Source organism: Triticum aestivum, chromosome 2A, assembly GCF_018294505.1.
Source record: "Triticum aestivum cultivar Chinese Spring chromosome 2A, IWGSC CS RefSeq v2.1, whole genome shotgun sequence".
NCBI classification, from domain to species: domain Eukaryota; kingdom Viridiplantae; phylum Streptophyta; class Magnoliopsida; order Poales; family Poaceae; genus Triticum; species Triticum aestivum.
Window position 1 is genome coordinate 730,833,071 of NC_057797.1, and position 10,677 is coordinate 730,843,747.

The window sequence follows — 10,677 nt, forward strand, 5'->3', positions numbered from 1 at the left end:
ATAATAACTTTATTATTGCTTCTAGGGCATATTTCCTTCAGTCTCCCACTTGCACTAGAGTCAATAATCTAGATTACACTGTAATGATTCTAACACCCATGGAGCCTTGGTGCTGATCATGTTTTGCTCGTGGAATAGGCTTAGTCAATGGGTCTGCAACATTCATATCCGTATGTATCTTGCAAATCTCTATGTCTCCCACCTGGACTAGATCCCGGATGGAATTGAAGCGTCTCTTGATGTGCTTGGTTCTCTTGTGAAATCTGGATTCCTTTGCCAAGGCAATTGCACCAGTATTGTCACAAAAGATTTTCATTGGACCCGATGCACTAGGTATGACACCTAGATCGGATATGAACTCCTTCATCCAGACTCCTTCATTTGCTGCTTCCGAAGCAGCTATGTACTCCGCTTCACATGTAGATCCCGCTACAACGCTTTGTTTAGAACTGCACCAACTGACAGCTGCACCGTTTAATGTAAACACGTATCCGGTTTGCGATTTAGAATCGTCCGGATCAGTGTCAAAGCTTGCATCAACGTAACCATTTACGATGAGCTCTTTGTCACCTCCATATACGAGAAGCATATCCTTAGTCCTTTTCAGGTATTTCAGGATGTTCTTGACCGCTGTCCAGTGATCCACTCCTGGATTACTTTGGTACCTCCCTGCTAGACTTATAGCAAGGCACACATCAGGTCTGGTACACAACATTGCATACATGATAGATCCTATCGCTGATGCATAGGGAACATCTTTCATATTCTCTCTATCTTCTGCAGTGGTCGGGCATTGAGTCTTACTCAATTTCACACCTTGTAACACAGGCAAGAATCCTTTCTTTGCTTGATCCATTTTGAACTTCTTCAAAGTTTTGTCAAGGTATGTTGTTTGTGAAAGTCCAATTAAGCGTTTTGATCTGTCTCTATAGATCTTAATGCCTAATATGTAAGCAGCTTCACCGAGGTGTTTCATTGAAAAACTCTTATTCAAGTATCCCTTTATGCTATCCAGAAATTCTATATCATTTCTGTCGGTGTACTAGAGTAGGGGTACCCTAGTATCCCGAACTCGTGCACGGGCAGTTGCAGCGCCCCGCGGCAAGGCTTGCCGAGTGACCGCCAAGACCCTCCGTGGTTCCCTTGAAGACCATTCAAGAACAAAGTACTCAAACCAAGGCCCCGGCAACAGGAGCTTGCCGGGAGGGCCAACCAAGGCCCCGGCAAGAGGAGCTTGCCGGGAAGGCCAACCAAGGCCCCGGCAAGAGGATCTTGCCGGGAAGAGACAAGACCCCGGCAAGAGGAGCTTGCCGGGAAGGCCACTCAAGGCATACCAAGAAAGCTTGCCGCGACGCGCCCTGTGTCCCGGCAAGATCCGGCGAGCGACAAGCTTCCGGACGCGACAAGACGACGGCCGCGGCAAGGAGCTTGCCGCGGGAAACCCCCACTTCGTGCCCGCGCTCCAGCACACCTGCTAACGTGTCGCTCTGGGACTCTCCCAAGCACACATGGCAGGAGGCCGTGCAGCTAGGGGTACGTGGTGGCAAACGGAGATGAAGAGAAGCCCATCGTGGCAAACGGTGGCGCTCCTAACGGTCACCTTCTGCACTATTTAGGAGACTCAGACAGGCATTTAATGCCCTTGTCCCCTGCCGTCAGAGTTAGGTAGGGTGCACTGTATCCACAGTAGCGGTAGCTGCACCTACCGCATCCTTTTCCATTTTTACCCTTCTAGTCTACGTTGCCACCTGTTGGTGACCCCTTGAAAGTATAAAAGGAGGCCCAGGCGCAACGTAGAGGGGGTTCGGCCAGTTCGGCTCATTCAACACCAGGAATACTCTCACGCTCAATCTGGCAGCGTCCATCACTCCTGAGCAAGAATCCAATATACAGAAACAAGCAGCAGTAGGGTTTTACGCATCCGTGCGGCCCGAAGCTGGGTAAAATCGCCCGCGTGCACTGCCTCGATCCGCTCTTTGTGCGCTCTCTGCTCCCCACCGAACCGAAAGGGGCCCTGTCCCCATAGGTGTTGGTGGAATCAGTCACCCGCCGACATCTCTGGCGTGCCAGGTAGGGGGCTTCGGCGGCAGCTGTTCTTCATCGTCATGGCTCCTAAGGAGCGGGCGAGCAAAAGAACGACGCCAGTGCGGCAACAGAAGAAGCTAAGTCGTGCGAGACTTTAGATATTTCCTTTCTGTATAAGGTTATCCGCCTCGGAGATCCTGTTCTTTGTACGGAAAACCTGTGCACGGAGGAATCAACTCGTAGCTAGTTGTGCCCTTACTTTGTTTCGAGTCCGCTCAACAACTTAAGTGAGCTGCTAGCGCCCTTACTTTGCTTCGAGTCCGCTCAGCAACTTAAGTGAGCCGCTAGCGCCTTTACTTTGTTTCGAGTCCGCTCAACAACTTAAGCAAGCTGCAACTAGTTGCGACAAGATTGCTTGTCGGTAGCGACCCCGCCAGCAGGCTGCTGAAGTTCCGCACTCGGCGCTCGCGGCAAGGGTGCCTGCACCGGCAAGTTTCCCTGGAAAGCGTAGGGTGGACGTACAAAGAGGGATTGAACAGGAAGATAGCATGCTCTATATATTTGAGATTTCTACATAGACCTGTATGCCGAGGAGCCTTCTCGGGGCTAGTTGCGCTCCATGTTGCCTCGAGTCCGCTCTGCAACTTGTGCGGTTGCACTAGAACCAAGAAGGTAAACCTTTCCGGGAGGCGATGTTCCCGAATAGCCGCTAAGGGCCCGTTCCCTCAAGCGCTGCTGGCTGGATCACATGCACCGGAAAGCATTCCAGCAGGCATAGGGAATATGTAGCAGAAGTCAAAATTCGCAAGCAAGTTAAGTGCACTTCAGGTGCTAATCACTTGTCATGTTTAAATGCAGTTATGGCCCGGGGGCTGGCAACGCCCCTAGGGCCAACCTTTCCGGCAATGATCTTGCCGGGAGCCGGCGTCAAGAACGACGAAGTTCTTCGCCATAAGCCTTTCCGGCAACGATCTTGCTGGGAGCCGGCGTCAAGAACGACGAAGTTCTTCGCCATAAGCCTTTCCGGCAACGATCTTGCCGGGAGCCGGCGTCAAGAACGACGAAGTTCTTCGCCATAAGCCTTTCCGGCAACGATCTTGCCGGGAGCCGGCGTCAAGAACGACGAAGTTCTTCGCCATAAGCCTTTCCGGCAACGATCTTACCGGGAGCCGGTGTCAAGAACAACGAAGTTCTTCGCCATAAGCCTTCCTGGCAACAAGCTTGCCGGAAGCCAGCATCGAGAACGTCAAAGTTCTCTGCCGAAGATAAAAGACTTCCTGGCAACAAGCTTGCCGGAAACCGGCATCGAGAACGTCAAAGTTCTCTGCCGAAGATAAAAGCCTTCCTGGCAACAAGCTTGCCGGAAGCCGGCATCGAGAACGTCAAAGTTCTCTGCCGAAGATAAAAGCCTTCCTGGCAACAAGCTTGCCGGAAGTCGGCATCGAGAACGTCAAAGTTCTCTGCCGAAGATAAAAGCCTTCCTGGCAACAAGCTTGCCGGAAGCCGGCATCGAGAACGTCAAAGTTCTCTGCCGAAGATAAAAGCCTTCCTGGCAACAAGCTTGCCGGAAGCCGGCATCGAGAACGTCAAAGTTCTCTGCCGAAGATAAAAGCCTTCCTGGCAACAAGCTTGCCGGAAGCCGGCATCGAGAACGTCAAAGTTCTCTGCCGAAGATAAAAGCCTTCCTGGCAACAAGCTTGCCAGAAGCCGGCATCGAGAACGTCAAAGTTCTCTGCCGAAGATAAAAGCCTTCCTGGCAACAAGCTTGCCGGAAGCCGGCATCGAGAACGTCAAAGTTCTCTGCCGAAGATAAAAGCCTTCCTGGCAACAAGCTTGCCGAAAGCCGGCATCGAGAACAACAAAGTTCTCTGCTAAGGATAAAAGCCTTCCCGGCAAGCCAGTATCGCTGGGGGCTGTGAGTGCCAAGAATCGTCCACGGCAAACCAGAGTTGCCGGGGGCTGCAATATCAGATAAGTCTTTCATCCCTCATCATGCATCCTCTTATGGACTGGGGAATGCGAAACCACGTTTCTTCCTGGAAACCGCCATGCTCCCTTGACTCTAGGCCCTGGGGCTCGTTCTCGGGGCCAAGTTTGGTCGTAGTCGCGGCAGCAAAGGGATGAAACGAGGAGATCGCACCCACCTCATTCCTGCCTCCGTTAAAAGCGTGAGAAAGGTTGAGCGACGTGGGAAGGCGGCAGGGCCTGTTGCCGGGAGATGAAATGTCTGTCCGAGGGATACCAAGGATTTGCTCCTTGGCGTGGGTTTAACTCGCGAGACAAATAACCCGGCAAGCATCCCCCTTTTCATTAAAAAACATCCCACTCAGGTACAATCCATAGAGGATGAAAAACATGAAAGAGAGGATTACAAGTTCTAGATACAGCTATGGCCCAAAGGCTTACAAATTAAAAAGATAAGATGCCCGTAATCCCTTTCCTGACCCTCTTTTCAGGAGGCAGGTCAAGGAGGCGAAAAGGGCAAAAGGAGTGCCTAGGCGAGCTACGGGTGCCAGAAGACAACAAGGGAACATCCCGGGGGTCGTCCGAAGGCCGGACTGCGACGGTGGCGCTGGAAGCGGGGCTCGAAGATGGAACGACAGGACGTTAGCACGCTGTCGAGGGCACCACGCCCTCGTACTCCGACCTGACGGCCTTGTCGCCAGCCCTCTTCCCCTTCCGCAGCCTCCCTACGCCAGCCGCCCAAGGAGACAACCCCGGGGAGTTCAAGAAGCCGGCGACGCGGATAATGGGGTCGTCGGTGCCGCGCAAAGCGGCGCCCGACGCCTAGTCGGACCCGCTACCCCGCCGCCCGCTACCCTCATCGTCGCTGTCGCTCCCCTCCTCGTCGCTCTCGCTCGAGGAGGAGCCTTCGCTGTCGGAGGAGCTGTCCACGCAACACTTCGCCCGAGTGCCGAAGCACCCGAAGGCGTTGACGGAGAGGAGATCGCCCTCCATCAACTTAAAATGGAGGGTAAACCCCTCCGTCAAGCTGTGGATGCGGGCGAACGTCTTCCACCCTCGACCAAGATACATCACATTAGGGGCTGGGAATGCAACGCGGACTCGCGTGCTGCTGATCCCACAGCCCCTCATGTGCAGTCTCAGCATCTCGGGCGGGTCCAACTCCATCGCGCGTGCAAACGGAGCTGGAAGCCGGAGGCGACGACGAGGCGCCCGGCGCAGCCTGACGAAGAACTCGCAAGGGTCGTCCCCTATATGGACCACCGTGGGGGGAGGAGCCGCCGGCGGAGGTGAAGCTGACGCGCCGCCCCGTCCGCCTCTTCCCCGAGCGCCTCGACCTCGTCCTCGACCTCGTCCGCGACCTCGCCCCCTCCCTCTTCCCCTTATAGCTGGCTCTGCCACCACGGGCGCGGAAGAGGGAGAGATGCGCTGTCTGGCGGCGACCCTCGCCGCCACTGATGAAGGGCCTGGGTTCCCTTTCTCCATGGCAGATGAGAGAAAGGGGAGCAGAAGCTGAAGAAAGGAGAAGATGAGAGAGTGCGGGTTTCTGTGCTCCCATCCCGCTCTTTATAAAGGAGCGAGGTGGGGGACTCAGCCGCCCCGCTCAGCGAATCAAGGCACGGGAAGGGCAGGGAGTCGGGGCCAACCCGCTCGCGACGGCCCAGTTTCCCACTCCACCGTCCGTGACCCCAAGCGCATGGGAGCCGCGTGGCGGGGATGCAGAACCAAGGCGACAGATGAGGCGGCCTCGCTCCGCCCCGTGAACGCGGGGAGTGGACGTCCCGAAAACCGCGCACCGGCCCCGTCCAGTAAATGCACCACACCCCCACACCTACCTCCGTTTAAGGAGGAGGGCGTGAACCGTGCCCATCATCATGGCCTGACGCATGGTCGGGGGGCTTAGCCCCACGCACGCCACCCACGATCTCTCCCACGACGCCGCGTTTGACGCGTGCCGTTCTAGGCGTGCGCGGTGGGAGCGGAGTTAGATTCGGCGTGACCTAGGCCGCGCATGCCCGTGCACTATTTTGGGCCTGGCCCAGCAGCGCTCGGCCCCGTGTATGGCCCAGGCCCGGGGGCTCCTGTCGGTGTACTAGAGTAGGGGTACCCTAGTATCCCGAACTCGTGCGCAGGCAGTTGCAGCGCCCCGCGGCAAGGCTTGTCGGGTGACCGCCAAGACCCTCCGTGGTTCCCTTGAAGACCATTCAAGAACAAAGTACTCAAACCAAGGCCCCGGCAAGAGGAGCTTGCCGGGAGGGCCAACCAAGGCCCCGGCAAGAGGAGCTTGCCGGGAAGGCCAACCAAGGCCCCGGCAAGAGGATCTTGCCGGGAAGAGACAAGACCCCGGCAAGAGGAGCTTGCCGGGAAGGCCACTCAAGGAATACCAAGAAAGCTTGCCGCGACGCGCCCTGTGTCCCGGCAAGATCCGGCGAGCGACAAGCTTCCGGACGCGACAAGACGACGGCCGCGGCAAGGAGCTTGCCGCGGGAAACCCCCACTTCGTGCCCGCGCTCCAGCACACCTGCTAACATGTCGCTCTGGGACTCTCCCAAGCACACGTGGCAGGAGGCCGTGCAGCTAGGGGTACGTGGTGGCAAACGGAGATGAAGAGAAGCCCATCGTGGCAAACGGTGGCGCTCCTAACGGTCACCTTCTGCACTGTTTAGGAGACTCAGACAGGCATTTAATGCCCTTGTCCCCTGCCGTCAGAGTTAGGTAGGGTGCACTGTATCCACAGTAGCGGTAGCTGCACCTACCGCATCCTTTTCCATTTTTACCCTTCTAGTCTACGTTGCCACCTGTCAGTGACCCCTTGAAAGTATAAAAGGAGGCCCAGGCGCAACGTAGAGGGGGTTCGGCCAGTTCGGCTCATTCAACACCAGGAACACTCTCACGCTCAATCTGGCAGCGTCCATCGCTCCTGAGCAAGAATCCAATATACATAAACAAGCAGCAGTAGGGTTTTACGCATCCGTGCGGCCCGAAGCTGGGTAAAATCGCCCGCGTGCACTGCCTCGATCCGCTCTTTGTGCACTCTCCGCCCCCCACCGAACCGAAAGGGGCCCTGTCCCCATAGGTGTTGGTGGAATCAGTCACCCGCCGACAATTTCCAATTAATAATATGTCATCCACATATAATATCAGAAATTCTACAGAGCTCCCACTCACTTTCTTGTAAATATAGGCTTCTCCAAAAGTCTGTATAAAACCAAATGCTTTGATCACACTATCAAAACGTTTATTCCAACTCCGAGAGGCTTGCACCAGTCCACAAATGGATCGCTGGAGCTTGCACACTTTGTTAGCTCCCTTTGGATCGAAAAAACCTTCTGGTTGCATCATATACAACTCTTCTTCCAGAAATCCATTTAGGAATGCAGTTTTGACATCCATCTGCCAAATTTCATAATCATAAAATGCGGCAATTGCTAACATGATTCGGACAGACTTAAGCATCGCTACAGGTGAGAAGGTCTCATCGTAGTCAATCCCTTGAACTTGCCGAAAACCTTTTGCGACAAGTCGAGCTTTGTAGATAGTAATATTACCGTCAGCGTCAGTCTTCTTCTTCAAGATCCATTTATTCTCAATTTCTTGCCGATCATCGGGCAAGTCAACCAAAGTCCATACTTTGTTCTCTTACATGGATCCCATCTCAGATTTCATGGCTTCAAGCCACTTTGCGGAATCTGGGCTCACCATTGCTTCTTCATAGTTCGTAGGTTCATCATGATCTAGCATCAAGACTTCCAGAACGGGATTACCGTACCACTCTGGCGCGGATCTTACTCTGGTTGATCTACGAGGTTCAGTAGTATCTTGTTCTGAAGTTTCATGATCATTATCATTGACTTCCTCACTAACTGGTCTAGGTGTCACAGAAACAGTTTTCTGTGATGTACTACTTTCCAATAAGGGAGTAGGTATAGTTACCTCGTCAAGTTCTACTTTCCTCCCACTCACTTCTTTCGAGAGAAACTCCTTCTCCAGAAAGTTTCCGAATTTAGCAACAAAAGTCTTGCCTTCGGATCTGTGATAGAAGGTGTATCCAATAGTTTCCTTTGGATATCCTATGAAGACACATTTCTCCGATTTGGATTCGAGCTTATCAGGTTGAAGCTTTTTCACATAAGCATCGCAGCCCCAAACTTTCAGAAACGACAACTTTGGTTTCTTGCCAAACCACAGTTCATAAGGCGTCGTCTCAACGGATTTTGATGGTGCCCTATTTAACGTGAATGCGGCCGTCTCTAGAGCGTATCCCCAAAACGATAGCGGTAAATCAGTAAGAGACATCATAGATCGCACCATATCCAGTAAAGTACGATTACGACGTTCGGACACACCATTATGCTGAGGTGTTCCGGGTGGCGTGAGTTGCGAAACTATTCCACAATTTTTCAAATGTACACCAAACTCGTAACTCAAATATTCTCCTCCACGATCAGATCGTAGAAACTTTACTTTCTTGTTACGATGATTTTCAACTTCACTCTAAAATTCCTTGAACTTTTCAAATGTTTCAGACTTATGTTTCATTAAGTAGATATACCCATATCTGCTTAAATCATCTGTGAAGGTGAGAAAATAACGATATCCGCCACGAGCCTCAATATTCATCGGACCACATACATCTATATGTATGATTTCCAACAAATCTGTTACTCTCTCCATAGTACCGGAGAACGGCGTTTTGGTCATCTTGCCCATGAGGCACAGTTCGCAAGTACCAAGTGAGTCATAATCAAGTGGTTCCAAAAGTCCATCAGAATGGAGTTTCTTCATGCGCTTTACACCGATATGACCTAAACAGTAGTGCCACAAATAAGTTGCACTCTCATTATCAACTCTGCATCTTTTGGCTTCAACATTATGAATATGTGTGTTACTACTATCGAGATTCAACAAGAATAGACCACTCTTCAAGGGTGCATGACCATAAAAGATATTACTCATATAAATAGAACAACCATTATTCTCTGATTTAAATGAATAACCGTCTCGCATCAAACAAGATCCAGATATAATTTTCATGCTTAACGCTGGCACCAAATAACAATTATTTAGGTCTAATACTAATCCCAAAGGTAGATGTAGAGGTAGCGTGCCGACTGCGATCACGTCGACTTTGGAACCGTTTCCCACACGCATTGTCACCTCGTCCTTAACCAATCTTCGCTTGATCCATAGTCCCTGTTTCGAGTTGCAAATATTAGCAATAGAACCAGTATCAAATACCCAGGTGCTACTGCGAGCATTAGTAAGGTACACATCAATAACATGTATATCACATATACCTTTGTTCACCTTGCCATCCTTCTTATCCGCCAAATACTTGGGGCAGTTCCGCTTCCAGTGACCAGTCTGCTTGCAATAGAAGTACTCAGTTTCAAGCTTAGGTCCAGGTTTTGGTTTCTTCTCTTGAGTAGCAACTTGCTTGCCGTTCTTTTTGAAGTTCCCCTTCTTCTTCCCTTTGCCCTTTTTCTTGAAACTAGTGGTCTTGTTGACCATCAACACTTGATGCTCCTTCTTGATTTCTACCTCCACAGCTTTCAGCATCGCGAAGAGCTCGGGAATAGTCTTGTTAATCCCTTGCATATTATAGTTCATCACGAAGCTCTTGTAGCTTGGTGGCAGTGATTGAAGAATTCTGTCAATGACACAATCATCTGGAAGATTAACTCCCAATTGAATCAAGTGATTATTATACCCAGACATTTTGAGTATATGCTCACTGACAGAACTGTTCTCCTCCATCTTGCAGCTATAGAACTTATTGGAGACTTCATATCTCTCAATCCAGGCATTTGCTTGAAATATTAAGTTCAACTCCTGGAACATCTCATATGCTCCATGACGTTCAAAACGTCGTTGAAGTCCCGATTCTAAGCCGTAAAGCATGGCACACTGAACTATCGAGTAGTCATCAGCTTTGCTCTGCCAGACGTTCATAACATCCGGCGTTGCTCCTGCAGCAGGCCTGGCACCCAGCGGTGCTTCCAGGACGTAATTCTTCTGTGCAGCAATCAGGATAATCCTCAAGTTACGGACCCAGTCCGTGTAATTGCTACCATCATCTTTCAACTTTGCTTTCTCAAGGAACACATTAAAATTCAACGGAACAATAGCACGAGCCATCTATCTACAATCAAACATAAACAAGCAAGATACTAATCAGGTACTAAGTTTCATGATAAATTTAAGTTCAGTTAATCAAATTAATTAAAGAACTCCCACTTAGATAGACATCCCTCTAATCCTCTAAGTGATTACATGATCCAAATCAACTAAACCATAACCGATCATCACGTGAGATGGAGTAGTTTTCAATGGTGAACATCGGTATGTTGATCATATCTACTATATGATTCACGCTCGACCTTTCGGTCTCCGTGTTCCGAGGCCATATCTGTATATGCTTCGCTCGTCAAGTATAACCTGAGTATTCCGCGTGTGCAACTGTTTTGCACCCGTTGTATTTGAACGTAGAACCTATCACACCCAATCATCACGTGGTGTCTCAGCACGAAGAACTTTCGCAATGGTGCATACTCAGGGAGAACACTTCTTGATAATTTAGTGAGAGATCATCTTATAATGCTACCGTCAATCAAAGCAAGATAAGATGCATAAAAGGATAAAAATCACATGCAATCAATATAAGTGATATGATATGGCCATCATCAT